At 40.6% G+C, this 27,159-nt stretch overlaps 1 protein-coding gene across 2 annotated transcripts in view; it reads right to left on the bottom strand.

The window, feature by feature from the left end:
- Positions 1-27,159, bottom strand: part of BZW2 (basic leucine zipper and W2 domains 2) — a 341,412-nt gene that overhangs the window by 262,431 nt on the left and 51,822 nt on the right. The gene's annotated exons all lie outside the window — the stretch shown is intronic.

Below are 27,159 nucleotides of genomic sequence, written 5' to 3'. Positions count from 1 at the left end.
TGGATTTATGAAGCTAGCTGTAATGAGCAAACCCACGACTACCTGAAAAATTGAGTAAAATTACACTTAATTGTTCATTTCTTCCCCTAGGGTGTTAGTCTCCCTGGTGGCTCATCTTATATCGTTTTGATCTATCTCCCCCCCCCCCCCCCAATAACTACATTTATTTTTTTATTTTTTTATATTTAATATTTTTATTGAGGTTGTGCGATAACATTGCGATTTAAATATAACATCACATCAGTAAAACAAACATAGATGGTACATTTCAATTTAACAACTTCTGGAAGATAAAGTTCTCAATATAACAAATCCTATAGGAGAAACTGGAACCTCTTTTTCTTAATTGACAGTGGGAATGATAATTTTTTGGACCTATAAACTTAGAATGGTTTAGCAATTGATATGTTAAATAAAAACAAAAATGAGAATACAGATCTGCTATGTAAATAATAAGGTAGGACATATGGGTATAGGTGGATAGCGGCATAGGCAAGAAAAGCCGCATGATCAGCCCTCCTAAAAAAGGAGGTTCATTATGAAGGTGGGGGGGGAGGAGGTGAAAACTTTTATGCGATGGGTAAGAGATATACCTAAAGAGGCTATTAAGATATAGGAGTATCATAGGCAGATGAAGTAAACCTCAAACAGCAGCTGCGAATATAACATACTTAGTGTTTGGTCATTAAATGCGCAATACAAGCGCTTTAAGTAACCCATTTAGATTAAAGTATGGAAGACATCATAGGTGTACAAACTATGGGTGTAAGCAGGGGTGGAGTATGGGAGCTAAGATGAGATCCTTATAATGTAAACCGCCTCTAATTATGTAAGATTGCTCCTAAGTTACCAGCTGGACCCCATAGCTGGAGGGGATGTGGGAACAAACAACACTCTTCTGCACAGATTAGATACTAGCAACAGAGGAATAGTATTATTATAAGAAATGTAGTAAGACAATTGAGTGTGAGATAATAGCTACAATGCTATATACAATAATGTTAAGGCGCCGCCTCGGCCGCTGGCTGCGCCTATGCTATAGGGAAACAGGACTCAGTATTCAGAGTATCTAAAAGCTGAACAACATCAACCATGTAAGATAGGTAGGCCAATGTGTTATATGTTTAATTAGCTTAATCTAGTTCTCATATAAGAATAACACTGTCCCAAAACACTTCTCTTAAACTAAGCTAAACTAAACTATCCCTATAATCTCATAAACTATAGTATCTTACCCTATATGGAGACAGCATACAACTCAGGGATCTCAGCATAGGTTATCCTGAAGCACAGTGAGGAGAGATGTGTAGATGGTTTATGTGTGAGCTTACACAGGTGAGTATATAAACTTACAAACAGATAAGCGAACATATGTGACAATAAAGAAATACATATCTCAGTATGCCAAATACATTGCGTAAGAAAAAAAATCATTTAAAACATATATGAACTGATAACATTTTCATCAAATTAACCTGGATTTCTCCAGTCAGACTGCAGGAATATCAGTAAACATAGTCAAGCCCAAACACTCACTAGGACTTAAAAGATTTTCAGCAAGCATAGAGAACTCAGTGAATTGTAAGGGAATCAGAATCACTGTGGTATAGCGGAGAGTTAAGTTCAAAGGTGAGAGGAGCAAGAGTCTGTAGAGCCATAATTATTACAATCCCTAGAGAGCCAAGTGTAGATCCCTAGGCACTGCTATTCTCCTGTCACAGAATAAGATTTACCCCACTCCGGTTTTAAGCATAGAAGTGCAGGGATGAAGAGATACACTGGAATGTGCAGAGCGGCTCCCCATTAGGCTGTATCCGACAGTGGTAGCAGTATGTTTGAGCTCAGTCACTCTTATCCTCACTCCACGAGGCAAAAGGAGGACTCCACCAAGATGGCCGCGGTCTGTAGACATCAAGCACCCCTCAGCTGTAGGCAAGTTTGGGAATGAAGGCTGGGTGTCTCCGCAATCTAGAATCTCGCCGGGCATCTGTGGGTCAGAGTTTATGATGGGAGAGTCGCCTTTCAGCTCCCCTACCAGTGCGCGCAGCTCTCGGTTAGATTTTCCACTATGATGACATTCGGGTAATTCACTGCGTAGTGTGTAGTCAGCGAGGTAACACGAGGGTCCAGAGAGTGGTATATCAATGGCACTGTTCCGCTCCAAGAAAGTGTCCGCACTAGTCAGACCAAGGACATCAGATGCAAGATCGTTAGGCATAGTACAGTTCACTAATAGTGTTACTTCCATTCTAGCATAGTGACTTTGTATAAGCTGCGTCACAGCCGCTACCCATCCGTTTGGAGTCTCCGTCTCGGCCATATTTGAAAAAAGGCTCCAGCAGCCAGAGATATCCAACTAATCTCTCACCGGGTCTTTTGGGATTAGTGCAGATCCAAAGGTCCTCTTGCAATATAAGGGAATTTAACCTTAAAGTTAAATAAACAGTATTTAGAACTTATAGGAGCCAGGAGCTCCATGCATGCACGTCCAGCTCCCTTGGCAGTTGGCTCCGCCCCCCAACTACATTTATTTTAATCCTCTTAATAGGGACCGTAGAGGTCAACTTAGTTTTTAGTTGTGCCTCAACATTAGGTGTAGTAACCTTCCACCTCCCATTTGTATATTAATGTGATTTTTCCTATAGCTCCCACCAGAGTAGGACCTATTGTATCTTACCAATTTTTTTGTAATCTACTCAGGTTGCTATTGGTGTTCCTTTTAATGTTATTCTGAGATCAATGTTTGGTTTATATTTAATTTTTTTACATTGCCGGCCTCCAAAAATTCCTTTATAAAAAGGGGCGTTTCCCGCCCTCTCCCAGTGGAGACTCTGGTTTATATTTTTTATGTACAATTGTTGACAATATTCTGTTACTGTGTCTGATGTTATATTATTTCTTTGTGCATACAGAGTGGCTATCACCTGTGTATCAGTTTTGCTGCTATATTCTGGGTCTCTTTCTCTCCATGAGGACCTCGTTTGGGTCTTCCGGCTCCTTGGATCTCCAGGCATGGTAAGCTTCCCCTTTCTTTTCCCTACCTCTATCTGACCCCCTCCCCTCTTAAAGTACGACAATGAGACAAACACATGAAACCCTGAAGTTTGCATCCCTAAACGTGAAGGGTCTAAACTCCCCTACTAAAAGGAGTATGTTGAATAATTACATGAAATCCCTTAATGCAGCAGTGCTCTTTGTTCAAGAAACACACTGGCCCTCATTACTCCCCACTCCTTGCCAATTACTGGACTACCCTATAATGGTTCAATCCTCTTTCCAAGACAAATTGAGGGGGGGTAGCAATATTTTTCAATAGAAACATAGGGGTCAAGCAGTTGAGTCTGGAAACATATACAGAGTGCAGATTCCTAATCCTGCAATCAAATAAAATGGGGCCTTATTCACTCTTGTTTACCTATATGCCCCAATCAGTCTCAACCCAGCTTCCTGAGAAATCTCCTTAATAAAGTTGAAAAGATCAAGACAGGAGCCCTGGTCCTGTGCGGGGATTTTAATATGGTCTGGGATCCCCAGAGAGATAAAAAGACTCAAGCAGGTAAAAAACATAATTTATGCTTACCTGATAAATTCCTTTCTTCTGTTGTGTGATCAGTCCACGGGTCATCATTACTTCTGGGATATAACTCCTCCCCAACAGGAAATGCAAGAGGATTCACCCAGCAGAGCTGCATATAGCTCCTCCCCTCTACGTCAGTCCCAGTCATTCGACCAAGAATCAACGAGAAAGGAGTAACCAAGGGTGAAGTGGTGACTGGAGTATAATTTAAAAGATATTTACCTGCCTTAAAACAGGGCGGGCCGTGGACTGATCACACAACAGAAGAAAGGAATTTATCAGGTAAGCATAAATTATGTTTTCTTCTGTTATGTGTGATCAGTCCACGGGTCATCATTACTTCTGGGATACCAATACCAAAGCAAAAGTACACGGATGACGGGAGGGATAGGCAGGCTCATTATATAGAAGGAACCACTGCCTGAAGAACCTTTCTCCCAAAAATAGCCTCCGAAGAAGCAAAAGTGTCAAATTTGTAAAATTTGGAAAAAGTATGAAGCGAAGACCAAGTTGCAGCCTTGCAAATCTGTTCAACAGAGGCCTCATTCTTAAAGGCCCAAGTGGAAGCCACAGCTCTAGTGGAGTGAGCTGTAATTCTTTCAGGAGGCTGCTGACCAGCAGTCTCATAGGCTAAACGTATTATGCTACGAAGCCAAAAAGAGAGAGAGGTAGCAGAAGCTTTTTGACCTCTCCTCTGTCCAGAATAAACGACAAACAGGGAAGAAGTTTGGCGAAAATCTTTAGTTGCCTGCAAGTAGAACTTGAGGGCACGAACTACATCCAGATTGTGTAGAAGACGTTCCTTCTTTGAAGAAGGATTTGGACACAAGGATGGAACAACAATCTCTTGATTGATATTCCTGTTAGTGACCACCTTAGGTAAGAATCCAGGTTTAGTACGCAGAACCACCTTGTCTGAGTGAAAAATCAGATAAGGAGAATCACAATGTAAGGCTGATAACTCAGAGACTCTTCGAGCCGAGGAAATAGCCATTAAAAACAGAACTTTCCAAGATAACAATTTTATATCAATGGAATGAAGGGGTTCAAATGGAACACCCTGTAAAACGTTAAGAACTAAGTTTAAACTCCATGGCGGAGCAACAGCTTTAAACACAGGCTTGATCCTAGCTAAAGCCTGACAAAAAGCCTGGACGTCTGGATTTTCTGACAGACGCCTGTGTAACAAGATGGACAGAGCTGAAATCTGTCCCTTTAATGAACTAGCTGATAAACCCTTTTCTAATCCTTCTTGTAGAAAAGACAATATCCTAGAGATCCTAACCTTACTCCAGGAGTAATGTTTGGATTCGCACCAGTATAGGTATTTACGCCATATTTTATGGTAAATCTTTCTGGTAACAGGCTTCCTAGCCTGTATCAGGGTATCAATAACCGACTCAGAAAAACCACGTTTTGATAAAATCAAACGTTCAATTTCCAAGCAGTCAGCTTCAGAGAAGTTAGATTTTGATGTTTGAATGGACCCTGTATCAGAAGGTCCTGTCTTAGAGGTAGAGACCAAGGCGGACAGGATGACATGTCCACTAGATCTGCATACCAAGTCCTGCGTGGCCATGCAGGCGCTATTAGAATCACTGATGCTCTCTCCTGCTTGATTTTGGCAATCAATCGAGGAAGCAGCGGAAAGGGTGGAAACACATAAGCCATCCCGAAGTTCCAAGGTGCTGTCAAAGCATCTATCAGAACCGCTCCCGGATCCCTGGATCTGGACCCGTAGCGAGGAAGTTTGGCGTTCTGGCGAGACGCCATGAGATCTATCTCTGGTTTGCCCCAACGTCGAAGTATTTGGGCAAAGACCTCCGGATGAAGTTCCCACTCCCCCGGATGAAAAGTCTGGCGACTCAAGAAATCCGCCTCCCAGTTCTCCACTCCCGGGATGTGGATTGTTGACAGGTGGCAAGAGTGAGACTCTGCCCAGCGAATTATCTTTGATACTTCCACCATTGCTAGGGAGCTTCTTGTCCCTCCCTGATGGTTGATGTAAGCTACAGTCGTGATGTTGTCCGACTGAAACCTGATGAACCCCCGAGTTGTTAATTGGGGCCAAGCTAGAAGGGCATTGAGAACTGCCCTCAATTCCAGAATGTTTATTGGAAGGAGACTCTCCTCCTGATTCCATAGTCCCTGAGCCTTCAGAGAATTCCAGACAGCGCCCCAACCTAGTAGGCTGGCGTCTGTTGTTACAATTGTCCAGTCTGGCCTGCTGAATGGCATCCCCCTGGACAGGTGTGGCCGATGAAGCCACCATAGAAGAGAATTTCTGGTCTCTTGATTCAGATTCAGAGTAGGGGACAAATCTGAGTAATCCCCATTCCACTGACTTAGCATGCATAATTGCAGAGGTCTGAGGTGTAGGCGTGCAAAAGGTACTATGTCCATTGCCGCTACCATTAAGCCGATCACCTCCATGCATTGAGCTACTGACGGGTGTTGAATGGAATGAAGGACACGGCATGCATTTTGAAGCTTTGTTAACCTGTCCTCTGTCAGGTAAATCTTCATTTCTACAGAATCTATAAGAGTCCCCAAGAATGGAACTCTTGTGAAAGGAAAAAGAGAACTCTTCTTTTCGTTCACTTTCCATCCATGCGACCTTAGAAATGCCAGAACCAACTCTGTATGAGACTTGGCAGTTTGAAAGCTTGAAGCTTGTATTAGAATGTCGTCTAGGTATGGAGCTACCGAAATCCCTCGCGGTCTTAGTACCGCCAGAAGGGCACCCAGAACCTTTGTGAAGATTCTTGGAGCCGTAGCCAATCCGAATGGAAGAGCTACAAACTGGTAGTGCCTGTCTAAGAAGGCAAACCTTAGATACCGGTGATGATCTCTGTGGATCGGTATGTGAAGGTAAGCATCCTTTAAATCCACTGTGGTCATGTACTGACCCTCTTGGATCATGGGTAAGATTGTCCGAATAGTTTCCATTTTGAACGATGGAACTCTTAGGAATTTGTTTAGAATCTTTAAATCTAAGATTGGCCTGAAAGTTCCCTCTTTTTTGGGAACTACAAACAGGTTTGAGTAGAACCCTTGTCCTTGTTCCGACCGCGGAACCGGATGGATCACTCCCATTATTAACAGATCTTGTACGCAGCGTAGAAACGCTTCTCTCTTTATCTGGTTTGTTGACAACCTTGACAGATGAAATCTCCCTCTTGGGGGAGATATTTTGAAGTCTAGAAGGTATCCCTGAGATATGATCTCTAGTGCCCAGGGATCCTGAACATCTCTTGCCCAGGCCTGGGCGAAGAGAGAGAGTCTGCCCCCTACTAGATCCGGTCCCGGATCGGGGGCTCTCGGTTCATGCTGTCTTTGGGGCAGCAGCAGGTTTCCTGGCCTGCTTGCTCTTGTTCCAGGACTGGTTAGGCTTCCAGCCTTGCCTGTAACGAGCAACAGCTCCTTCCTGTTTTGGTGCAGTGGAGGTTGATGCTGCTCCTGTTTTAAAGTTCCGAAAGGGACGAAAATTAGACTGTCTAGCCTTAGCTTTGGCTTTGTCTTGAGGTAGGGCGTGGCCCTTACCTCCTGTAATGTCAGCGATAATCTCTTTCAAACCGGGCCCAAATAAAGACTGCCCCTTGAAAGGTATATTAAGTAATTTGGACTTAGAAGTAACATCAGCTGACCAGGATTTTAGCCACAGCGCCCTACGTGCCTGTATGGCGAATCCTGAGTTCTTAGCCGTAAGTTTGGTTAAATGTACTACGGCCTCCGAAATGAAGGAATTAGCTAGTTTAAGGACTCTAAGCCTGTCCGTAATGTCGTCTAGCGTAGATGAACTAAGGTTCTCTTCGAGCGACTCAATCCAAAATGCTGCCGCAGCCGTAATCGGCGCGATACATGCAAGGGGTTGTAATATAAAACCTTGTTGAACAAACATTTTCTTAAGGTAACCCTCTAATTTTTTATCCATTGGATCAGAGAAAGCACAGCTATCCTCCACCGGGATAGTGGTACGCTTAGCTAAAGTAGAAACTGCTCCCTCCACCTTGGGGACCGTTTGCCATAAGTCCCGAGTGGTGGCGTCTATTGGAAACATCTTTCTAAATATTGGAGGGGGTGAGAACGGCACACCGGGTCTATCCCACTCCTTAGTAACAATTTCAGTTAGTCTCTTAGGTATAGGAAAAACGTCAGTACTCGCCGGTACCGCAAAGTATTTATCCAACCTACACAGTTTCTCTGGTATTGCAACGGTGTTACAATCGTTGAGAGCTGCTAAGACCTCCCCTAGTAATACACGGAGGTTCTCCAATTTAAATTTAAAATTTGAAATATCTGAGTCCAATCTGTTTGGATCAGAACCGTCACCCACAGAATGAAGCTCTCCGTCCTCATGCTCTGCGAGCTGTGACGCAGTATCAGACATGGCCCTAGCATTGTCAGCGCACTCTGTTCTCACCCCAGAGTGATCACGCTTGCCTCTTAGTTCTGGTAATTTAGACAAAACTTCAGTCATAACAGTAGCCATATCTTGTAATGTTATCTGTAATGGCCGCCCAGATGTACTAGGCGCCAAAATATCACGCACCTCCCGGGCGGGAGATGCAGGTACTGCCGCGTGAGGCGAGTTAGTCGGCATAACTCTCCCTTCGCTGTTTGGTGAAATTTGTTCACATTGTACAGATTGACTTTTATTTAAAGTAGCATCAATACAGTTAGTACATAAATTTCTATTGGGCTCCACCTTGGCATTGGAACAAATGACACAGATATCTTCCTCTGAGTCAGACATGTTTAACACACTAGCAAAAAACTTACAACTTGGTTATAATCTTTTTTAGCAAAAAACGTACTGTGCCTCAAAGAGGTACTAACGATTAAATGACAGTTGAAATAGTGAACTGAAAAACAGTTATAGCATCAAACTTTAAAACAACAAAACTTTTAGCAAAGGTTTGTTCCCATTAGTAAAATAACAATAATTAAATATGACATAAAAAATACAAAGCAACGTTTTTATTCACAGTCACTATAAGAATTCTCACAGCTCTGCTGAGAGAATTTACCTCCCTTCAAAGAAGTTTGAAGACCCCTGAGATCTATCAGAGATGAACCGGATCATGCAGGAAAAATAAAAGTAACTGACTGGTATTTTTTGATGCGTAGCAAAGAGCGCCAAAAACGGCCCCTCCCTCTCCCACACAGCAGTGAAGAGAAACGAAACTGTCACAATTAAAGCAAAAAAACTGCCAAGTGGAAAATAATGCCCAAATATTTATTCACACAGTACCTCAGCAATGTAAACGATTCTACATTCCAGCAAAAACGTTTAACATGATAAATAGTTATTAAAAAGGATTAGTGACCTTTAACAGAGTAGTTCCGGTGAAATACCATCCCCAGAATACTGAAGTGTATACATACATGTCATTTTAACGGTATGGCAGGATTTTCTCATCAATTCCATTCAGAAAATAAAAACTGCTACATACCTCAATGCAGATTCATCTGCCCGCTGTCCCCTGATCTGAAGCCTTTACCTCCCTCAGATGGCCGAGAACAGCAATATGATCTTAACTACTCCGGTTAAAATCCTAGTAAAAAACTCTGACAGATTCTTCCTCAAACTCTGCCAGAGAAGTAATAACACGCTCCGGTGCTATTTTAAAATAACAAACTTTTGATTGAAGTCATAAAAACTAAGTATAATCACCATAGTCCTCTCACACATCCTATCTAGTCGTTGGGTGCAAGAGAATGACTGGGACTGACGTAGAGGGGAGGAGCTATATGCAGCTCTGCTGGGTGAATCCTCTTGCATTTCCTGTTGGGGAGGAGTTATATCCCAGAAGTAATGATGACCCGTGGACTGATCACACATAACAGAAGAAACATAGATTCCTACACGATTATCACAGGCTCTAAATTTAGATCTATTATTAACCAATATAATCTCTTTGATGTCTGGAAGGCCTTCACCCAAGCGACAAGGACTTTATATTTTTCTCTAGACCACACAACTCCTACTCTAGATTAGACCACTTTTTTACCGACTCTTGGACCCTGAAGAAAGTTTCCAAGTCCCTGATTAGAATGTGTTCCTGGTCAGATCATGATATTCTGACCCTTACATTCTCCACAGACACTCAGAATACGATTGCCCCATCTTGGAAACTCCCTAAGAGTCTCTGGGAAGACCCAGAATTTAAACCCCTAATTCAGTCCTCTATATCAGAATTCTTAACATTTAATGAAAGATCTCATCCCTCCTATCAGATCTTGTGGGCTTCCCTCAAAGCCTATCTGCAAGGTATTTGTATTCAAAAACAAGCTTCCCTTCGTTCTCAGAGAAGTGCTCCTTTGGGACTCCTAGTCTCAAGCTTGAGAGACAAAGAACTGATTAAAAAATCCAACCCCTCCCTGACAACTGCGGCAGAGATATCCTCGTTAAGGGCCCAAATTAAAACAAAAGAATTGGAAAGAGTCCAAGAGGCCTGCGATAGATTCAAACAGCTGTTATACAACCTCAGCCATCTTAGCCCATAAATTAAGAGGTAGAACAGCGGCCTCTAGAATTCTAGCTATTTAAAAATATGGCAAATTGGATATTGGAGAAGCCTTTGCCAGTTACTATACTAAGCTATACAATTTGACCCAGGATAGAACTTCACCTGGTTTACCCTTTAGAAGCTATTTTATAATTTCTCAGTCGATTAAACCTCCCCTCATTGGAGGATTTAGTTAGCAAAGACCTAATGGTCCCCTTCTCTCCCTCCGAACTTCAGCTAGCAATCAAACATATGCAGAATGCAAAAGCCCTGGGCCCTGATGGGTTTAAGACTCTTTTTATAAAACATTCCGCCCTCTCCTGATCCCTATCCTTCTAAATTTCTTCTCTGAGGCACAAGAACTTGGGACTCTTAATAAAGAATTTCTCCAGGCCACCATCCTAACGATTCCTAAACAAGGGAAAGATCCCACCCAATGCAGCAGTTACAGCCCCATCTCCTTGATTAACCTTGACGTGAAGCTATACGCTAAGCTCTGGGCAAACCATCTATGCCAACTTCACCCAAAACTGGTCTATCCAGATCAGGTTGGGTTCCCTCTGGGTAGGGAGGGCCCAGACAACACCAGACAACACCAGAAGGGTCCTTAAAAATTGTTCAGAGGCAAAGAGATTGAGTTTGCCCATGCTGGCCCTGTCGTTAGATGCTGAAAAAGCATTTGACAGGGTCAGGTGGGTTTACCTTTGGGAGGTTCTAAGACAATTTGGGTTCCCAGTGGAGTTAATTAAAGCAATACAGACATTATACTCTAATCCTCATGCTAGGGTCAAAGGAATGGGGTTTTTATCCCAAGAATTCTCCATTGCCAGCAGGACGAGGCAGGACTGCCCCCTTTCGGCTTTGATTTTCACCCTAGCGATTGAACCCCTAGCCCAAGCAATACGTAATTCTAGGAAGCTCCATGGAGTGGAGGTGAGTGGAGAAGGAGAAAAAATAGCATTGTTTGCTGATGATATCACCCTCTTTCTGACTCACCCAACAGACTCCATTCCGGAAGTCTTTCAGATTATCGAACATTTTAGTGATCTAAGCTACTACACAATTAACCTAACAAAAACAGAAGGGAACATACCTTATAGTGGTTTCCTCCCCCCTAAATCCCCCCCCCCCCTTTACACCATACATTCATTTATCCTTTTAGGTACAGATAAGGCATTGTATTTTACAAGCTATAGAGCTGATTCGGGATGAACAACAATGTAGTTAGCAATTAATACACAGCAGACATAAGTAAAGTCTAGCCTATTAAGGCACTGTGTTCATCAAATGAGATAGACACTGAAATGTTTAGGTTCAAGGTATATTTATTTAAACACACTTGTGTGTCAGGCAAGGGTTAATATGTAAATATTGTAATTAACCATTGTCCAATAGGAGTCATTTACTTTCTTTTAAAGGCGGCTTTGATAAAGGCTAAGTGCAGAAACATGTCAGCTGTATTAGCTGACTCCTATTCTGGACAATGACTCCACTGTACTTCTGTTTTGCATTACTTTGTTTTTTTTTAAAATTGGATTAATAAGGATGTTTGCCTTTTATTCTACCGGTGCTCCGCTACTCTTTTCAGTTACTATGAAACAATCCTCTCAATCTCTAGCTCAGATAAAATATGGCAGGTTAAGGCCTGGGAATCAGACTGTTCAAGGTCATTACCGGATAAGATGATGCAGAGAGCCATTTTGTTAACCAAAAAGACCCTACATTGTGCTAACTCGATCGAGTTATATATGAATGTTTTACTACGTTGGCCCTACACACCTCTTAGACTTGCCCAAATGTTCCCCTCTCATTCTCCTCTCTGTTGGAGACAGTGTGGTGAGAGAGGTTTGGTTTTCCATGTCTGGTGGTCCTGCCCGGTTTTATCCCCGTCTTAGAATCAGGTGTTCCTACTTTGTAAGAAGCTGGGTGGCAATGTTGAAATGAAACCAGTGGTAGCTTTGTTTATCTTGAGACTGTTCATTTTTGTATTTGCTGCAGTGAAAATTTGTGTTGCAAGAAACTGAAAGAACCCTGCTCCCCCCACATTATCCAATGTAATTGACTCAGTCAACCTATTTGCTAAAATGGAAACCTCAATAAGGAGGAAGCGTACTGGTCCACCTGGGAGATCTGGTTTATGCACCAGGAGGCTCAGCACACTGCGAAACCAAGTCAGGTGTCTCTTCTCAATCCACATTAGATCCTTCTGCCCTCCTCCCATCCCCTCTTACTACTCCCTCCCCCTCTCCTGTCCACTTACCTGGAGATCTATGGCTGGTCGCTCTGGCCGCGATGCAACCGGACCGATGTTTTGTCCATCCCCCAATGTTATAGCAAAATATACACAGAAAATGTAATACAAACTCTCATCCAAAAATAACGATCAATGTTTAGTAGTTACATTTTGACCCCCTTACCTACACTCTGGATGTTATAGTTGTTTTATGTCATCAATAACTTGTGGTACTAAAGGTCGTCGCAGAATGATCCTGAGTCTATAGCCACCCCTTATTCAAAAATTATATTAGTATATTTTAAATGTTTATATGTTCAATATTATCTGTTTAAGTATTGACTACTCTAGTGAATCTTAATGTGAAATTTTATTCGATCATGTGTTTTTATATGTTCTTGTAAGCTGTGTTGAACTGTATTATGGTTATATTTCTTGTTTGTTTCCTTCCGCAAACACATGCAAGACTTTTCTCTTCAACAAAAAACCCTGAGCTCCCAGTGACAACCAATATATCCTTACTTCTATGGTAAGGAGGTGAGAGGTAACCTATCCCATGCATTGGTGAACTTTGATCTAGTGACTTTTCTTGGAAGTACCCTCTGCCGCTTCCTTAGCTTTTTCTTACTCTACTCCTCCTTTTTATCTTCTTTGCCATTAAGGAAGCGGATTCATACACTTTGACCTACTTGTAACTAATGAAATTGGTGTTTTAAGTCTTGTTGTAATATGTTTATTTTCATATTCTTTAATAAAGCTCGTTGAAAATGTAAAAAAAAATAAAAAAAATTGGTGACATAAGAAATTGGAAAGTTGTTTAAAATGACATGCCCTGACTTCTGTTGTTCAGGCTGCTGCTGCTGGGTGGTTCCGGTGGAGGAGGAGCAAGTAGCTGTTACTGAGCTCCCTGCTCCAGTCCCTTCAGCTGCTGGCTGTAAACTCTTCGCGCCTTACCCCAAGAACTGGGGCAGCTACATGGACAGTTAGGAACATCGCTCTTGGAACCTAACAGTGCCCCTACACCGCACTGTTTTTTTTTACAAGCCCTGCTGGCCTGGACCTTGCTACCCTGAACAGCTCGTTGTTACATATAAGGAAGCCGTGGTGATTATAACACAACTTTCTGAGTCTCCTACCCCCTATACCTCCCCTTGGACTTCCTCATCTCCTTTTGTAAAATTGAGGGATAACCTATAAGAACCCTGCAACACTAACTACATACCGCAAATTCTTTGTATCCGCTCTCCTTCGTCCCTCGCTAAGACTCACCTTTCTAGCCTAAAAGACCTTCCCTTGTCTGGTCGCACTCGCATCTACTGCCGCAACTTTCCAGAGACTGCGCTACACAGAGGAAGCATTGATCATATACTTACCACCTGGCTGGACTTGCCGGCACTTTGCCTTGTTCCTGCAGCGGAGCCGGGTCCGTTTTTCTGTGGCTGATTTGCCCCTCTCCCACTGGTGCTGCGAGAGAGGGGGTCAGTGTTGAGGCGACGACAGTGCTGTTGGGACGTGGAAGGATCCTTTTTACACTCCGGTTTGCTCCCTCAGCTGTTCTACGGTCCTTGCAGCCTTTGCCCCTCCTTCCTCTCCCACCGATGCTGCGAGAGAGGAGGGATTGTGTGTGACGAGCGGATCTTGCTTTGCGGCGGGAAAGGCAGTTGGAAGCCACCTGCACCCTATGAACTCTTGATCCTGGAAGTTTCAGCTCACAGCGGCGGGCAGTGAAGGTGAAGCGGCCAGCAAAAGGTGAGATACGTAAGACCCTGACAGATACATTTGCTGGGTAAGGGAGAAGGGTTAGCACCGGTCTAAGCTTGTAAAATCATACTGCAAGGAGATAATATTACACTGGTATTTCTTGCCTACCCCACAATCTCCAACAATTTATGATTTATCTTTATTTCTACAAACTGCAAAAAGTATGCTCCCCGGAGAAAGACTCTTTACTGCTTGAATTTAACACTACTAACCTCCTATATGTTAAAAATAACTTGTTTTTTCTGGGGTTTTTTTTGGGGTTTTTTTCTTGTATGTTCCTGCCTGGGATACACTCAGAGAGGTAGAGTTACATTATAGTGGTAAATCTGTCACATATTAGGAGCTTAACTTGTTGCAACTTTTAGGTAATACAAAATTGCTGCCTTAGGTGTAACTTCTTTTATCTCTTTGTCAGCCGTTCTTACCTCCTAGACATTTGTAATCTTGTAGAATGAAATCTGTTACACTTTAGAAGGTCAACTTCTTGCAGCTCTTAAGTAACATAAAGTTATTGTTTTGTCAAAAGAAGGGAGAAGAGAGAGGGAGAGGGGAGGGAAAAAAAAGAGGAATTTTTTTTTGTAATTTTTCTCTTAGGCATTTATATCTATTGTTGTAACTGATTTTCCTTAGGTTTAATTAATTGCCTCGCTCCCCTAGAGGGGGTAAGAGAGGGAGTAAGAGAAACAATTTATCTTGGAAGAGTTAATTGAAAAAAGGGGGGAAAAGAGAGAAGGGGAAAAGGGAGAAAGGGAAAAAAAATGGGTTTCCTCCCCCTCTGTTATACTTCAGAATATCCCTGGGATATTAGTCTAATAGCATATTTTTCCTGCTAATAGCAGGCTCTGACAGTGAAATATCCCTTTTCAGAGAAACTCTCTCTATCCATAAAATATGGATGCCTCCTGTCTTCACTTAAAATTATCCCAGTGTCTCTCTACATAGATATCAAGGTTATTTGAAAAAAACAAAAAACTCTTTCCCTCCGTCAGGTTCAAAGGAGAACTTTTATAGACTTGGCTTTCTTTTTTTTTTTTTTTTTTTAGACGGGCCCTCACTCACGTTATTTTTTCCTCACCTCCTCACGTCACAAAAGGGGACACTACCCCCCTATTTCCTGTTTGAGTTTTTTTTTTTTTTCCCTCCCCTGTAGATATATTATTCTTGGGTATTCTTTACCCCTTCTCAACAATTCACGTATAGTACACTTTTTTCGCTCACATTTCACCTCACTTCACAACTGGATATTCCTTCAGGAATCTTTAAATCACGTCATTTTATATGGCTAAATTCTTACACGGGCAATCCAAAACTTCTCCTGCAACCATGACGGGGAGACAAAGGGATAAAAAAAAAACAAAGCTGTCCCCGAAACTTCAGCCGATACATCTATGTCTACTTCATCTTTGTCAGCTACCCCAGAGCAGTTAGATATCCAGTTACTAGTTTCTAAAATTTCAGAAGTATTATCCCCAAAATTTGATTTATTGGAAAAAGAAATTAGACAAGATATTGCCTCTTTATCTAACGAGGTAAAACAGTTCGCTTCTAGATTATCTGAAGCTGAACAAAGAATCTCTGACTTGGAGGATCTGACTGTTAATTATAAAGATAACCTTGAATCTACAAATAATACTATTTTGAGAATGCAAAGTAAAATAGAAGACCTAGAGGATAGATCCAGAAGGAACAACCTTAGGATCATAGGGGTTCCTGAAGAAAAGCAATTTGAAGACCTTGAGAAATTAATAACTGTAACACTGCCTAGGTTAATGCAGATACCAGAATCCCACTCACCTATCATCATAGAAAGAGCTCACAGGGTAGGCCCAGCTGACACACACAGAAATAATACCAGACCAAGACCTATTATCGCAAAATTTTTAAACTTTGAGCACAAGGTTATACTACTCCAGGCCTATCGCAAACAGCAACCAATTTTTTTAAATGAGGCAAGAATTTACTTATTCCAAGATTATTCTGCAGGTACAGCGGCCAAAAGGAGGGACCTTGCCCCTCATTGCACAACTTTCATAAAGAAAGACGTTCAAGCAACCTTGTTGTATCCGGCCAGGTTGAAACTTTTCATTGATGGTCGAGTACACTTTATTGAAACGGCGCGAGATGCAGCCAAATTTTATGCTGAATCCTTCCCCCCGAATAAAAACTGAAAGGAGTTAAGTAACTGAATAAGGCTTAACTATATAGGTTGACTCAAATGAGTAGATTGATAGTACATTGCTTAGGGATGGGAGGCAAGGGCAAGCTTGCTAAGGTGCTTGTTCTTCATGGGTTTATAGGGTTAAAATTTTTCCTCTCTTTTTTTTTTTCTCTCCTTTTTTTCCTTCTTTTAAAATATGGCTTTGGGGGGTAACTTCAAAATGACTTCCTGGAACATTGGAGGCCTTACCTCTCCTATTAAACGGAAAGCAATACTTGCCCATTTAAGAAAGAATAAAACTGATGTAGCTTTCCTACAAGAAACACATCTAAAACCTGAGGAAATTTTAAAACTAAAATCTTCCTGGGTTAGGGAAGTTCTTTTTTCATCTACTGCTAAAAGAAAAGGTGGGGTAGCGATCCTCTTGGGGAAGAAACTCTCATATGAACTCATTCAAGTAGCTACAGATAATGAGGGAAGATATTTAATGGTAAAAATTAAGATCTCAAAAATAATATATACATTCTGTAATGTTTATGCCCCTAATGTTTTTAACCTTCCCTTCTGGGAAATGTTGCAAAATAAGCTTCTTTCATTTGCAGAAGGGTATTTGATACTCGGAGGCGATTTTAACATGGCCCCCCAACACCCGCTTGACAGGCTCAGACAGAACCCTGTCCCACTTAAAACAAAGAGAGACAATTTAGAGTCCAAACTATTTCTTAAATTGTTTCGCAACTTGAAACTTTGTGATATATGGAGGATCCAAAATCCGAATCTTAGGGATTTTACGTGCCATTCAAAAGCACATAAAACCCTTTCAAGGATAGATCTTTTCTTGGTAGATGAAAGAGTATGTAAATCAAAAGTAATTACTGAGATTTTACCCATAACTATTTCGGATCATGCTCCAATTACTCTCGAGTTTCATTTAACCTCTTTGGGGAATTCTTTCCAAGGTACCTAGCATCCAATTTAAAATTTAAAAACTGGCTTATCTCTAGATTCCGTGAATATGCACTCCTCAACCAACAACACACTCCCCAACCTGCTCTGTTTTGGGAAACAGCAAAGGCCGTCCTACGTGGGGAAATCTTAGCGTATAATATTTTGAGGACTAAGAAAATTAAAAGAAGGGAAAACGAAGTCTTGAAGGCTGTCACAAATGCTTATAATAGATATATCTTATATAAAACAGCCGAAAATTGGGCTAGGTATAACGCAGCATTGGCCGAGAGGGACTCTTTTTTAATTTACAAAAGTACCCAGAGAGATCTTAGGTTACAGGCTAAATTATACCACTATGGTAATAAAACGGGAAAGCTGTTGGCAAACCTGGTCAAAACTGAAAGAGGCTCTTCCATAATAAAATCTATCACAAATGGTAGTAAAAATGTTAACTCCCCTGAAGAAATAGTTAGAATTTTCGCAGAATACTATCAGTCTCTATATGCTCCTAAAACCTCTAATGCTTTGCAGAGAGAAAAATTCTGGAATGAAATAGATTTTCCATCTTTGACCCCGGATTTACTTCAAACTTTGCAATCTCCCATAACTGAAGCAGAAATCTCTAAAATGATCCAAAGACTATCCTCCAACAAAGCCCCGGGACCTGACACACTCCCGAACGAGTTCTACAAAATATTGGCACCTGAAATAACAAGGTATCTTACTGCACTTTTCAATGACATTTATATTTCTGGCAATATCCCAACTAAATAATTTGTTGCATCATATACAACTCTCATTCTAAAACAAGGAAAAGACCCAGATAAAATGGAGTCATATAGACCTATCGCACTCTTAAACACAGATTACAAACTGTCACATCCATTCTAGCGCATAGACTCCAACCTCTGCTTGCCACCATCATCCATAAAGATCAAGCTGGTTTTTTGCTAAGGTGAAATTCATCAGCTAAAATAAGAGAGGTATTTACGACAATCGAATATTTCAGGGTGCTAGACTCAAGGGAGACGGGGGGAGGACACTCCTGACATGGCAATTATATCTATTGACGCAGAAAAGGCGTTTGACTCGGTACATTATGACCACATATGTTTTTCACTACAGAAGTTCGGCCTTGGAAACTACTTTCTTCGTTTATTTAATAACTTATACGGTAATGCATCTACGAGAATTCTAGTTAACGGTGATCTGACTCAAGACATAAAATTAGGAAGGGGAACCAGACAGGGGTGTCCTCTTTCCCCCCTCCTCTTTGACCTGGCTATTGAACCTCTTGCCATTCAAATTCGCCACCAACTTGAGGGGATTAGAATCAAGGGGAAAGAACTGCAAATTGCACTCTATGCAGACGATGTTCTGGTATATATTTCAAATACAGCTAGAAATATCCCAAAACTCATTAATATTATAGATGAATTTGGTTCCTTCTCTGGGTACAAAGTGAACATTCTAAAATCATAATTGTGTTGGCTTAAACATACTAAGGACTCCTGCGCAAATATCCCATTTTCTATAGTCCAAGGTGCGTTCAAATATTTAGGTATTTGGATTTCCCCCAATCCCAATGTCTGGTATGACTTAAATGTTCTTCCTGTACTCAACAGAACTAAAGAAGCTTTTAAAAACTGGCAGAATCTTCCACTATCTCTGTCAGGACGTATTGCACTCTATAAAATGACCCTTCTTCCCAAAATCTTGTACGTGCTTCAGAACACCCCACTTGTTTTGAAAACAAAAGATATTTTATCCTTTAACACAGCACTGCGTTCTTTTATCTGGCAGACCAAGAAACCTAGGATCTCTCTGTCTAAATTAACGCTCCCTGTCGAGTATGGGGGGCTTTCTCTGCCAGATATTCGTTTATATAATACAGTGTTGCAAGCTAGAGTGGTGGTAGATTGGTTAACTAAAGCCAGCTATGTAACGAATTTTGATCTTGAAAAGAATATAGTTTATCAGTATTCCTTATTAGCCTTATTACATTGTAACAGTAATATAATTCCCCCTGATATAAAAAAAATAAAGTCTATCTATAATCCAATTCAGATATGGAAAAAGATATGCACTATGTTGCATATTCAGTTTAGAGTTTCACGTTATCTACCACTTTTAAACAACCCACAATTTCAAGCTGGGATACAATCAGCTCTTTTCTTTAAATGGGAATCTCTGGGCTTAGTTAATATCTTCCAACTACTTGATACACAAAGAAGATGCATTAAGACTTTTGATTCTCTTAAAGAAGAATTTAATCTCCCTAATAAAAAATTTTTTGCTTACCTTCAAGCGAGACATTTTGCTTTTAATTTAGTAAATTACTTTGGATGGGATTGGTCTCTAGGAATACTTGAAAATTGGCTTTTATTAGCTAAAAATGGCCTGACCTCAATTTCATATATCTATCGAAGATTGACCTCTCTTAAAGGCCCAGAAGTGGCAGAAACACTCCAGGCTAAATGGGCAGTAATGTTAGCGGAGGAGGTAAAGGTGACCCCTATAGTAACCTTATCTATTCAAGCTATTACACGTGTTACTCTTTCCGCAACCTGGCGGGAGGCACATGTTAAGTTGCTGCACATGACTTATTTCTCCCCAGAGAAGGGAATTAAATGTCGAAGTGACACCTTTAACAAGTGTCAAAAATGCTCATATCCTTCAGCCAACCTTATTCATATGTTTTGGTATTGCCCGAAAATACGAAATTGCTGGTTAAAAATTCAATACTGGCTAATTAACTCGGTGGGTATTTCCGCTTTGAAATTATCTCCCCTAAATATAGTCTTCCCTGTGGAGGACCTAGGTCTTCCCCAGGAAAACCTTAAAATAGTCACTCTGGCAATTTTAGCGGTTAGATATTTAATTTTGAAGAAATGGAACTCGAGAGCAATTCCAAGCATATTAGAAGTGAAAAATTGCCTGAAGAAACAATGCATCCTGGAACAATTAGACACTAATTTATCTAACGAACAAGATGTGAGATGTTTCTTCTCCAAGTAGTCGAATTTCATTAAGGCCCTAACCCCCAGCGGTGTCGAACACTTGATCTATCCATTTAAAGATACGGAACTGGTTCTTCTTGGAATTTGGTAACCCTCCGCAGCCAACAAAATTGATAAAATCAATAAACTCCCTCTCTTTTTTTTTTTTTCTCTTCCCCCCCCCCTTTTTTTTTTTCTCTCTTTTTTTTTTTCTTTTTTCTTTCTTTACTTTTTTTTTTTTTTCTTTTTTAGTGATCTTAAGGATGAATATTATGAATCAACCATATAAATTAAATTATGAATCAACTAGTTGATATGATTTGTACATTAGAAATAAAACAGTATGGATGTGGTTAAGAGTGGAAATAGGGAAAGAAAGAGGGCATCAGGTGGTCTGGTTTAAAAAATGTTAAGCTAAATATAAAATTACTGAGTGTATAAATCACGATATCATTGTTTATTTAAGACTTGGTTTCGTTATCATAAGACATAGAATTGTTGGTTTATTTTTTCGTTTTCGTTTTTCTGTGAATTTATGTTGTAACACCACTTTTGATGCTCAATAAAAATAAAATTTAAAAAATTTAGAAAAAAAAAAAAAAAAAAAAAAATGACATGCCCTATATGAATCATGAAAGTTTATTTTGGACTAGACTGTCCCTTTAAATGTACAACATTAGGGGGGCGGAGCTAGCCAGCAAGCTGAGAGGAAGCTTTCAGCTTAAGCTCTGAGCAAAAAGCATACAAATAAGTACTTTTTAAGTTGGTTTTGGCACCAAAAGACCTAATCATCAAGACCTGTCAGCTCCTAAACACTTTTGGGAAGCAGCAGGACAAATTTTGGACGTTTTGGAGCAATTTTCGAGCGGTCCGGTTCCCAGGACCAGGCCGAAACTAGGAAAGTCCATGGATGCGGCCTACCCCGGACCAGCCATAATGGTGGACGCATGAAGGATTAGCTCCGGGTGTAGTTATAGCAAAACCTGAGTGCTTGCTACAGAAAATGCACAGAGAACGGCACTAAGTGGCATCGTAAGCATTTCCTAATCACTGCCCGACATTGACAGGCTGCAAAAGAAGCGGAGGAGAAGCAACGCAATGGCGCAATGAGAGGGCGGCCTAGAACTAATTAAGCGGAAAGAAGCCACTCCATAGTCAAGATTAGAGATCTCACAGACGGAGGACATATGGCTAGAGCTCCGGTAAGCCACACCATACCTGAAATTACGCCATGATATAGGGCGAAAGGCACAGAGACACTGGGGAAAAGTATATAGGCTGAAACGCCACGTGGGAAGCTACTTCTAGAAAAGGGGCCAGCAAGCAAAAGGATACTATCAAAACACTCTGGGCTATATATATATATATAGATGTTTATTGAGAGATTTACTGGAGAAGAAAGAATGCCCCAATGAAGGGAAATAAGGAGAAAACACAGCAGAATGAAGGCATAATAACGTTCACAAGGCATTTAACGTAGCCCACAGGTTCCATATCTTATATAATATAACGAAGGGTGCTCCTTTTTTCTCTTTTTTTTTTAGACAGCAAAACACAAAAAGCAATAAAAACCCTATTATGTGCTACTGAAAGAAGAAGTGATTACAAACATTAAGAAAAAGGGACTATATATATACTATAAAGCTTTAACAGCATTTTCTACCTCTCTTGCCCTATTTTTCTAAGCAGATAAGGGGAAAGGGAAAAGACAAAATAAAATCTCATTGGCATAACTTTGCAAAACACAGCATGGCAGCCAGAAGACAAAATAAACCAGCAACTCCACTCAAAACAGTAGCGGTGCAGGATTTCTTTAAACTTTCTAAAGGAGATAAAACCAAAGATAAAGGAGACATATTACCAGAAGAGGAAATGGAGTCTGATGGGGAATCAATAATAGCTGAGGAATCCCATGCCCCAGCCACTAAAGCTGACATTACCAATCTAGTCTCTAAACAGGACATCACTTCAATTTTTGATAAGATGTGGGAGAAAATGGACACACTTTAGACTACTGTAACAAACAGTTTAGCTGAGATTAAGAACGATATCACTAGTCTGGGCACAAGGGTTGAGTCCCTGGAGGAAAAGGAGGAGACCATGGAGGAAGAGATAACAGCAGTCTTGCAACAAATTTCTGAACAAAAACAAGAACTAGCAGAAGTTAATGAAAAATTAGAAGACCTAGAAAATAGGAATAGAAGATGTAATATTCGACTAAAAGGTATTCCGGAATCCATAACAACACCAGATCTAACTTCCTATTTACTACAACTCTTTCAAGCAGTCACAGGATCTTCGGAGGAAGGAAAGTTTCAGATGGAAAGAGCTCATAGAGCTCTGAGAGCTAAACCGAGGGACACGGAACCTCCAAGGGATGTGATCACCAAACTACTGAGATTTCCTGAAAAAGAGGAGATCATGCTGGCGGCGAGGAAAAACCCTACCTTCAAGTTCAAAGGGACTGTTGTACAACTATATCAGGATTTATGTGTCAAGACACTACAAAAAAGGTCTTCCCTTCGCCCTCTAACACAGTTATTGCGGAAGAACCAGATCATATACAGATGGGGATTCCCCTTTGCCCTCCATATACACCACGAAGGGAAAACAATTACGCTCAAAGATAAACAAGATGTTCCAGGGATCTGTCAGATACTTAAACTAGAGTGCCCAGAGGATCATGATAATCAACAGGATAACAACAGAAGACCCCCTCGACAACAGAGAGGAATCCAACAAACTGAGAGATGGACAAAAGTTCCCAAAAGAAAACAAAGACCTTGAAGGACTAACCAGAGACAAAAATGAGACGGTATTTATGTAGACATTTGTGCTTCTAAACCTTCTCCTACAATAAGGAGGAGAGTACATAATCTGGGGGCATAATGTTTATGATTCACTGTAAGCCTACGATGGTAAATAGGTGACACAGGTGTGAGCCCCCTGATGTGGGGTAGGATCCAGTTTATGCAATGTGAATTGTTTGAAATTCTTTGACATCAGTTGATTAGGTTAATTACAATAGATAAAAGATGAATAGGTATTAAATCAAATCTGCTATATCTAATGTTATACAGTATTATACCCAGGGCAAGATAAGCCAGTTCGCTTAGTTTCTAGAGCACTCATGTTTTAATATGTATAGGGTGCAATCCAGCAGTTTTTGTTAACATAACTACATATCCAACTAAAGTGAAATGTTTGGGTGGAAGTTAAAACACCAGACAAATATTAATGTTGTATATACGATTGTGACTATGTTTAAAATTGGGTTATTTTTTTTTATTTCAAGTTCCGTTGAGCAGTATAATGAAAAATTTTCTCTCCAGAAAACTGAAAATCAGAATAACAAAAACAGAAGTAAGGATAAGGAGGACGTACTATTCAGGTATAGGGGGATGAGGAGGGGGGACACTACATATGGCAGCTAAGTTACATATCATATCCCACAATGTACGGGGTCTAAACACAGACACAAAAAGGAAAACAGCGATCACACAATACTTAAACTTGGGGGCCAAAATCATATTCCTCCAGGAGACACATTTCGTCCAACAGCAAATCCCTAGACACTGGTCAAAACATTTTCAGCAACATTTTCATGCCACCGCTGATAGCAAAAAAAGGGGGGTATCTATCCTCATACACAACTCAATCCAATTCACTAAGGAAGAGATCATAAAGGACAAGGAGGGAAGGTATATTATAGTAAGGGGTAATTTACAGGGAGCACAGGTCACACTGTGCAACATATACGCTCCTAACGAACAACAACATACCTTTTTTACAAATCTATCCCACATCCTGACTCAATGGTCGCAAACAAAAATTATTTTAGCAGGTGACTTTAATATAAACTTAAGTACAACTAGGAAGGACACTTCATCCAAAATTTCTAGCAAACAGTTAAGACTAAACTCTATCTCTAAATCCATTAGAGACACACTAGAGAGCCACAATATTTTGGATACATGGACAACACTATATGGCCAGACCTCGGACCATACATATTACTCACCTGCACACAAATTATACACTAAACTGGACTATATTTACATTAGCCAAATTCTGCTACCTAACCTAACATTTTCAAAAATTCACGCCTCAGTATGGTCTGACCATTCTATTATACAAATACAACTAGACGGCATAATAAATGTAAACAGACAGAGATCATGGACGTATGATCCAGTGCTCTTAAAATAGCCAAACATACAATCTACAATTCTCGGACACCTTAAAGAGTACTGGAGTATAAACACTAATTCCCTAAGCAGTCCGAGCATTATATGGGCAGCCCATAAGCCATTCATTAGAGGCATGTTGATCAAAGAAAAAGCAAAACACCTGAAAAAGATTAGAAGTACGGTAGACACCCTACAGCGAGACATTGAGGACTTAGAGAGAACACATAGATCCACCAAGACCCAAGCAATTTTAGAACAATTAACACAAAAAAGGAAAGACCTGAATAAAATCTTAAATGATAACTCCCTTAGAGCACTACATAAACTGAAAACATTTTATTTTCTACACGCAAATAAACCTGACAGATATCTAGCCCATAAGCTGAGGGAAAGGACAAAAACTATGTCTATCCGACAAATACAAAAAACAGACGGGACAGTAACATCAAACCCACAAGAAATTACAGATTGCTTCGCACAATATTATGAGACGCTCTATAATGGGCATACAGCACAACATACCACTCAAACAGAACTTATCAAGTCCCAACTTTTAGAGAAAGCAGATATGCCCAAATTAGATAAAGAAGGGGTAGAGGCGATGGAGGCAGAGATTACAATGCAGGAAATTAGTCTAGCAATAAAAGACCTCAAAAATGGCAAAGCGCCCGGACCAGACGGGTTTTCGGGAGAATACTACAAATTTTACAAAACAAATCTGTTACCACATATACATAAATTTTGTAATGATATTTTGGGGGGTGCCCAGATCCCACCAGACCTACTAAGAGCTAAGATAGTAGTAATCCCGAAACCAGGAAAAACCCCTAAACTACCCCAAAATTATAGGCCAATTTCGTTAATTAACCAAGATGTGAAAATTTTCACAAAAATTTTGGCGAATAGACTAAAGCTATATCTCCCCTCACTGATTCACCCCGACCAAGTCGGTTTCATTAAGGATAGGGAAGCCCCTGACAATGTACGACGTACTATAGCCCTGGTGGAGTATTTGGAGAAAACGGAAACGCCTTCTCTGCTCCTTTCACTGGACGCGGAGAAGGCGTTTGACAGGGTGGACTGGTTATACATGCTAGACATTCTAAAACATGTGGGATTCGGAGACAAATTCATTAAGGCAATAAAGAGTCTATATTCAGCACCTACAGCCACGATAAGAGCAGCAGGGTATCAATCAAGGCCCATTAATATATTAAATGGCACACGACAGGGATGTCCGTTGTCGCCCCTTTTGTTTGCCCTTTGCGTGGAGCCTTTAGCAGCTGGCATTAGGACCAACACAGATATTAAGGGAATCCAACTAGAAAAGGGGGAACACAAATTAACTTTATTCGCGGACGATATTTTACTTACGCTCACAAAACCTTTGAGGTCCCTCCCCAATCTGTATCAATTAATAGATGAATTCTCCAGGGTCTCGGGGTTCAAAATTAACTCAGACAAATGTGAGGCTCTCCCATTGTCAATACCGACACATACACAAAAATTAATAGAAGCCAATTTCGACTTTAAATGGGCTAAAAACGCAATTAAATACCTGGGGGTACAAATTACATCCTCAACGGAAACCTTATACAAAGCAAATTATCCTCCTCTCTTTAAAACTATAAGAAACGATATAAGAAAGTGGCGGAAGGGCAGTTTTTCATGGTACGGTAGACTAGTGGCAGTAAAGATGAATGTGCTTCCAAGATTGCTATATCTGTTTAGAGCTCTACCTATCAAAGTCCTGCAAAAGGATCTGGAAGATTTGCAGTCAGAAATAATTAGATTTATAAGAGGCAATAAAGCGGCCAGAATTGCTGCACACATACTCAAACAGCATAAACACTTAGGAGGCATAGGTGTGCCCAATTTGGTGGACTATTATCAGGCAGCCAGATTAGCACAGACTACATTAATAGTTAAGGGCTGCAGAGGTCTTACATGGCCTGGCATCGAAGCAGACATAGGAGGCTATAGTAACCCAATAGACATCATATGGAACCCCAATACGCAAACACAGAAGTCACAGCAAAAACTGAAGATCACAGAGGAAACTAAGCAGCTATGGCATCACTTGACTAAAACACTGAAACTCATTCCACAGCAATCCACGACAATACCACTTAGAGCACTGATACACATAGATTTTCAGAGACAAGTAGCCAAATGGGAGAATAAGGGACTCTACAGAGTAGCGGACGTCTTAGATAAAGGAAAAATGATGACATATACACAGATAAAAGAAAAAATACACCCAGTCACTTTACCATGGTTTTTATATCTCCAGGTATCCAGTGCAATCAACAAATATAGGCAAGGCCATATACCCGCTACACTCACTACTCTAGAACAGCTTACAAAATCATCAGATAGGGGAAAAAAAGTAATATCGCGGTTATATTTAGCGCTGCAGGAAGCCAAAAACAAAACAAAACCGAAGTTACATGAGAACTGGGAAATAGACTTAGAAGCTCGGTACGAGAAAGAGGAATGGCGGAATATTTATGCTAGTATCAGTAAGGGATTAATAGGAGCAGACCTCATAGAGAACGCACTTAAGACTTCATATCGATGGTATCTCACACCTTTGAAATCGTCACATTACACTCCTCAGGATAGCAGATCATGTTACAGGGGATGTTCAGAGATTGGATCCTATATCCATATGTGGTGGGATTGTCCAAAAATAAAACCTACATGGCATAAACTTGAAAACCTCCTCATAAAAATGTTAGGAGATACATTTAAGCTAACAGCATCACAGGCTTTACTACA

This window comes from Bombina bombina, chromosome 5, assembly GCF_027579735.1.
Source record: "Bombina bombina isolate aBomBom1 chromosome 5, aBomBom1.pri, whole genome shotgun sequence".
Lineage (NCBI taxonomy): Eukaryota > Metazoa > Chordata > Amphibia > Anura > Bombinatoridae > Bombina > Bombina bombina.
This window is presented reverse-complemented; position numbering and strand designations above follow the sequence as displayed.